The sequence below is a fragment of the Varroa destructor genome, unplaced genomic scaffold (genome assembly GCF_002443255.2).
Source record: "Varroa destructor unplaced genomic scaffold, Vdes_3.0 BEIS01000003.1, whole genome shotgun sequence".
Classification (NCBI taxonomy): Eukaryota; Metazoa; Arthropoda; class Arachnida; order Mesostigmata; family Varroidae; genus Varroa; species Varroa destructor.
The window spans coordinates 6,022,531-6,029,492 of NW_019211456.1; the positions used below are offsets into that span (position 1 = coordinate 6,022,531).

General features: G+C 39.9%; 1 protein-coding gene across 6 annotated transcripts in view; it reads left to right on the forward strand.

Moving 5' to 3' along the window:
- The window catches only part of LOC111248275 (synaptophysin-like), a 61,509-nt gene that overhangs the window by 42,204 nt on the left and 12,343 nt on the right, over positions 1-6,962 (forward strand). The gene's annotated exons all lie outside the window — the stretch shown is intronic.

The window sequence follows — 6,962 nt, forward strand, 5'->3', positions numbered from 1 at the left end:
AAAAGTGATAGGGAAATGGAGCCAATTAATGTATAAATATGAAATTAAGTAAACAGAGGCTACAGCCTGAAATTCTGTAATTTAACGACACCACTCACGCATCCTACGAATGCTTCAGACGCCTTAGTGAGTAAAGTTCGAAAATTAGCGGTGTGTAGAGCGCCACCCGTTTGCTGCGAAACACATTATATTTTACCTGTGTAAAGGCAAGAGTTTAATTATAACTACAATAGAGGTAACGCTGAATAGCAGCCAGCAATTTCGTAATGCAATAGCTTCTACAATATAGTTCAAACACGGTTTTTATGCAACACACGTTGAACACATTTATTCATGTAACACAAGTTGGATACAATTTTCATAGTAATACTCAACGCACATAATAGATCAGTGCGGACGATCCTAGTGGTGGGTGGTGTGGAATTGTTTCCAAAAGTAGAACATGGTAAAGAGCTGCTGGATTCAGATAGCGATCAACCAAAATAATATTATGCCCTACGAAGAAAATCAAACCTTGACTATTCTGGGCTAAAGTATTTGCCCAATTGGTTTTCCCTTCTGCACAACTCTTCCCATGATAAAAGTCTAGCGATCCATAAATATGCCCAATCCTTGCGTTTAAAGGGTCATTTGAATCGCGGAACCCAACGGTCTTAGGCTTTTACTAATGTAAAGCTTTCGCTTGTGTTGCATTGATTGATTTCATACATATAACATATTGGTGTTAGACGCAGCTGAACGTAAGCTACACCGTAAACCAATAGTTATTCTGTTACAGTTACCTTGCCCACTTGGCCTATCTAAGATGGACGAATTTGATTAGCATTACACACAGCCTAGCTTGCTAGCGGACATTACAGCCATGTTGAGGCTCATCTTAATTCTATTATAAACCAATACGACTCGTTGCGTTTTTGGTTTTCGACATGCCGAAACATTTATTTCAGTTATAGAAATAGCTATATATGTCTACTCAGTTTGTCGGAGTTTAACGAAGATCGATTCCTCTACAATATATAGCATCGTCATAAGTTTTCACACTTCAAGCGGAAGTTTCGTCCCGAAAACTGAGAATTAGCTGAACATAACTTATGCTTCAATTAGTTAAACAAGAGCCTTCGATTGGTACTAAGAAATACCTGTCCAACTAATAAAAAAGCTTCATCTAAGACGCTTATTGCGTTCGGTTTTTAAATTTCCACGTAATAGATTCTTATTATATGGTCATATGGGTAAATAAATGTCACATTCGGTTTCTTGCTATCTTCACACTAAAATATTCATTTTAAATATAAGGACATTTTTACGCAGCTCATCCAGATCTATCAACTGGTAGCAAAAAATCTTCCTCACATCGACTTCCATGCAAGTACTGGATTGCTATTTCGTAGGGACAATTTTTACACAAAAAAAAAAAATCTTACCAAAGTATAGCTCACGTCAGCTCCTAAAACGTTCGCATATACACACATAGGAAAGTGCGGACGATGAAACCCGAATAAGGCAATTTTAGAAACAGGTTCTATAGTTGCATGGGCACCATCAACAAGAGAAAAATTTGACCTGCGCTAGTCAAACATATACAATTCGATTGCAAGCCCATATCTTTACAATAATCCCGTTGTAATTCATTTCAAATTCTGTTTGGATTTTCACGTTCTACATCCAATATATAAACTTCAGGCATTACTTTTGATAACTGGCCTCCTACGCGAAACAAAGTATGCGTGCCGTGGCTTTGAACATAAACCACCACATATTTCTAACCGTAGTGAACGAACATGTTACCTAGCTGCGCTATCAATTCAATAATAAATTCTCTTTTAAAATTGTTAGTATAAAGCCACGTAATTTGGATATATTAAATTAACCTTCAATTGCGCAGGCGGTGCCAATACGAGAGTTTACTTAACCGTGGCTTATGTCCCTCTACGTCTTCAATCGAACCATTGTTTTAATCTCAATACCCTATCGAATTTACCCTGTTTTCTGAATGAATAAATCCTATGACTCGAACAAAGGAAGTATTCATCCAGTCGGAGAATAGGAATTATACATACTTAGATAATTTATTTGACCAATTATGGTGCACATCAAATAAATTAGAATCATGCCCTCTTATTAAACTGCTCCCAAGGCAAAATATTCGCACGCTTGAAAAAAATGAACTGGAATTCTTCATATGTCATTAATTGTTGACCATTTCAATGAAAATCAGCATATTATGTCTAAATCGCAAGAACGTGAAAAATTGTTAATTGTTTTGTCCGCTAAATCAAATGTGCCACCCTCTTTCTAGTGCGTGAAAGAGAAACAACTTTTTAATATAAACCTTTCACAAAATTTCAACGGTTATCGAGAAAAAAATGGTCGGTTTGCCTAATGTCAGATTACGCTTTCTGGGGAAGAAATTTTATCATTAATTATGCGTTCAATCGGTTCTATCTTATGAACTGCTCTTCACAGAGGGAAATTTTTGCTATCCAAAGGTAACCACCATTATACGAGGCTGATTTGGGTCGGCAGAACAGACAGCCATAGGATTTTAGTAGTATAATAGACAGCAGAAGTGAATGAAATCATCTAATCCTTGCTGTCTACTATATAGAACGGGTAGTTTTTTTTTTATAGACATTCTGGAAATAGTTGGAATTTAAGAAAAAAAGCTACGTAGAAAAAAATAACTAATTAGAGAAATTTTGATGATCATCAGGAAAAGCTTGTTTGTTATGAATTTGACCACTTAGTCTTCAAAAAAATGTTACTATATATTTGAACAAAAATGACGGTGTTTGTTTTAACTACCGTCAAATGATGTGAAATATTCACGTTCAGCAATTTTTTTTGGAACAATGCGACATGATGCGGAGGTTCGAGTTGACTAGTCCAACAACTTCACCGAAAATACCTAGTTGCAAAGTATATCAAATTCGTATAATGTTGAAGAGGTCAAATGGGGTTGCTCGAACTTAGCTAAAATAAAGAATCGAAAGATTTTCACTTTTAAAGTATATCTTTTTTATTTACAAATAATATTACAAAAAAATGTTATCATTGAACCTGCTTTCTTCTTGCTCCATGTTATTTTTATGTTTTACTTCGAGAGTTGGTGGCCGTCATTTTCGACTCGCTCCTTCGACCAATTACAACTTTTCATTCTCATCGAACCCATTCCATTTGCCATTTCACTTTCGCGTTTGTCGCATTTTTGTTGTATCTTCTCGTTATCGATACTATTTTCCGTCTGCATTTTTACCGCCCACCCCTTTGCTGTTGCGTTGTGTTATGTATCTAGGCTACGCTGTCGTTTTATCTTTACGGCTTTTATCCTTAGTACTGTCGCTGATGCTATTCCATCTATACTCATTGTTGCTGTTGATGTTAAATCCGCATAAATTTGGCACAGAGATTAGAGGTCGAACAATTTTGACATCTTCATTCCTACTCATCGCCCGTAGCATTATACTTCATTAAGGACCATGATGCGCTAATTTTCAACCTATACCATTATTTCCATAAGCACTTAAACTGTCGTAAATTCAAAACAAAGCTAAGCAAAACACTGACTGACAGCTGTTCAGATTTTGACAAAAGAATTTTTCCAGATAAAATTTGTTAAGATGATACCTTTCGAAGTGCTTAATACAGACCCACTCCTGCGATTACTACAAAATTATAATAGTAATTATAATTCACTTGGCTATTGTGATATCTCTAATATTCTGATTTATAGAATCACTAAATTGTTCCATCTATGTTCTTAAACTCGTCATCTACTAGAGTGGCCGTCAAAATTATCTATGTTATGTTTTGTTATTATTACTACGATTATTCGAACTAGATTTATCTGTAAAATGATATCATCGCGATTAGTTTTTCAACATGACCATTAGTTATTATTATTATTACTATTATATTTTTGTTTGTTGTGAACTCGGCTCGTAAATATCGTTCGACATTAGCAGCATAGTTTTTCTGCTGTTTCTTATTATATATAGTTCTTATAATTATAATTAATATTGTAATAATTATCATCTTATTTATCTTCATCATGATCATGATTTATTTCATTTTTATATGTTCGTCCTTCAATAATTATATTTCATCATCATTTCTTCCTCTTATTTCCTTTGTTATTGTTGTCGGTCACTCATCGTCGCTTATGCTCATTCACTGTTATGTTGTTGTTGATTTTTTTAACGGTGTGCCAAAATTTGTTACCTCAAATAGACCACACCTTAGATACTACCTAGACATTGAGCGAGATCGTTCTTCTACCTTCTCACCCTTCAGCACCTAAATCACCCGAACCTACGTATGCGATTCGGTTCGGGGTAGGGCTTGTCTGGAACTGTTCGCTCGCCCGTTTTTCTCGTGCTTCTCTATTTTTCTCTCTCCCCGTGTCAGCATAATCGTGTCGTCACAATCATACGGCAGCAGGTCGCGCTCAGCCATATGACGAGGCAACGATTGAAATAATCATTAGTACTATCTTGCTTTATCTTTATTTCAAATAAATGGTTAGCCCTGCGCCTTAGGCTGGACAGATATTACATTTCAGATCTTATATTGTTGTTCAGCTTTGACGTTTATTTTTTTCTTTCATTACTACATTCTTCAATTTTGTTTGGATATTGGTGAGTCAGGCGTGTCATTGTTTCATACTTGATCACCGCGTCTTAATATAATAATCCACTGATCAAATTTCGTTCCTGATTTGGACTTTTGACAACCGCTTTCAACTTTTCAACGAAACACGCAGTAGAAAACTAACAAAATACATCATTATTATAAAATAAACAAACATTATTATTAATAGTTTTTTTTATATATATATATATAATAATATTGAGTCCCCCGATATTCTCGTACTTCTTTCAATTCGACATACCCCTATTTCTGTTTTCCAGCCTATAATCATCATCACCATCATCAACTGCAAAATCTTCCTTTGTTCTCTTTCAATTCTCATTTGCTTCTTTCATACCACCTCACACAACCACCCCAAATCTCCGAGTACTACAACTGCTTTCTCGTGCTTCCTGGTTGTCGCCGTTGTTATTATCAGTGCGCGCTCGCAAGCACGCATGAACGTATCCACGTTGTGACACACACAGACACGCACATGTTCACGAACGCCACTTCTTGTTCCGCTCCATCCTTGACCTTTTTTCCCGTACTCCTTTCTGGTATAGTTTGCTGCTCTTGTTCGGTATCCCTTGAAGGGAGTTGTCGCCGCGTCTTCCAAACCGCCTGCTGACACTTGATTTTTCGTTTTCGTACAACAGAGCTTTTCATTTTTCATCCGTTGCCCTTTATGTAGTCCACATAACCGACATGGCGCAGCGTCAGCCATACGAGCCGTGTCGCTTGCTAGGCAAAGCATTTAGTCGCCGACCCCTTGGCTTAGTACAGTATTTTTGCATGTTCCTCAGTAACTCCCGTAAGATACGATGACTAATCTTTGTTGGCGTAATCGTATCCACGAATCACACGAACCGCAACATCAGTGGTCGTAGTGCGCAGACGTTGACAGCATAATAGCCGTCATTGTCATTCGAGTAGTTACCAACATCGTCGTCGTTGCCGTCGTCGTCGTCGCCACCGCCGCAGTGGTGGTGGTAAAGATACCATCAACCGTCGAATCGGAGGCAATCGCTGGCGACCAGCAACGATCCGGGGGGAACCGAACCAACGAGGAGACGATGAGCTCCTTTTGCTACTATTGCCGACTGCGATCCTTCCCCGGTACTCCGCGGCTGCTGCTCACGCCACTGTATGGCGGGTGGTAGCCGCGATCGTGGTGCTGTTACTCTTGCTATTGCAGTTGTTCCTGAGCCGATGGGCCGGCTGGTAGTTGGCTAACTGATGCTGTTGCTCGCCACTCGCTCAGCCCAGCGTTGCCGTTCGGCGGGGTTCGTTTGCTCGTTCGCTCGCTCGTTCGTTCGACTGTTTGGTAGCTCACTACGCTGCTTGAAGCCGCTTTGTCAGCGGCTGTCGGCAACAAGCCAACCAGCGAACTCTCGCTCCATTGCTCGAAGCCACGCCACGCTCGGAGTCGCCCGTTTGAGCCACTGCTAAGCGAGCCACCGGCTGCCAGCACAGGCAGCTTGCCCGTCGTCTATAGCAGTAGCAGCCCGCTGCTGCTGTAGCGCTTGCATGAATGTGTTCGCTTCCATGTCGCCTATACCCGGCTTCAGCTGCCGCCACTGATATCGCTGCGGTTGTGTGCTGCTAGCAACGACGATGACGATGGTGTTGACGATGATGGCCGTGGTTGTACTAGTAGCCAGCGGGGACAGTCGTGGAGCTTGTAGTGCGTGCGTTAGCTGGTCCATCTGTATTTGTAGTACTAGCGGTAGCGATGGCTTGGCCCGGGCTTGCTCGAATACACGCACGCACGCACGCACGCACACACAGACACATTAATATTTAAAGTCCGCACACCGGCTAGCTAGTTCACTCTACAACGAAAGATGTCTGTAGTATACAGGAGCCGCTTGAGAAACGAGTGGCAACGAATACCCTGCTTGAAGAGTACATAGTCGACGCGCCGCTGAAGATCCAATCAAACAGTAAAAAGGAACCGGCAATTTTTCAATTGGTTTCGCAGAACACAAATGCTTCTAAATGGTTCAAACATTGTAAAGAATACGCGCAATCAGCAAATACACCACGCACAGCGTTCCGTGAGTGCTGTCGCCCTATTGGTGTGTACTCCTTATAACATGTGCGCTATTTAGGGGTCCTGTGTCCCGCAAAATTATTCTGGTTCTGTGATATTTTTTTGTCCTCCTCTATTGCTTAACCGGTCGTCAGGTCAGTTGCAACGACGATTGACACGGAGAGAGAAAAACCATCGAGAGGGGATACAAAAGACAGGGACAGAGCTCTCTGGTTCTGTTGCTCTTATTTGGAAGTCTTTGATTTCACATTCTCATTATTTTACCATTTATAATATA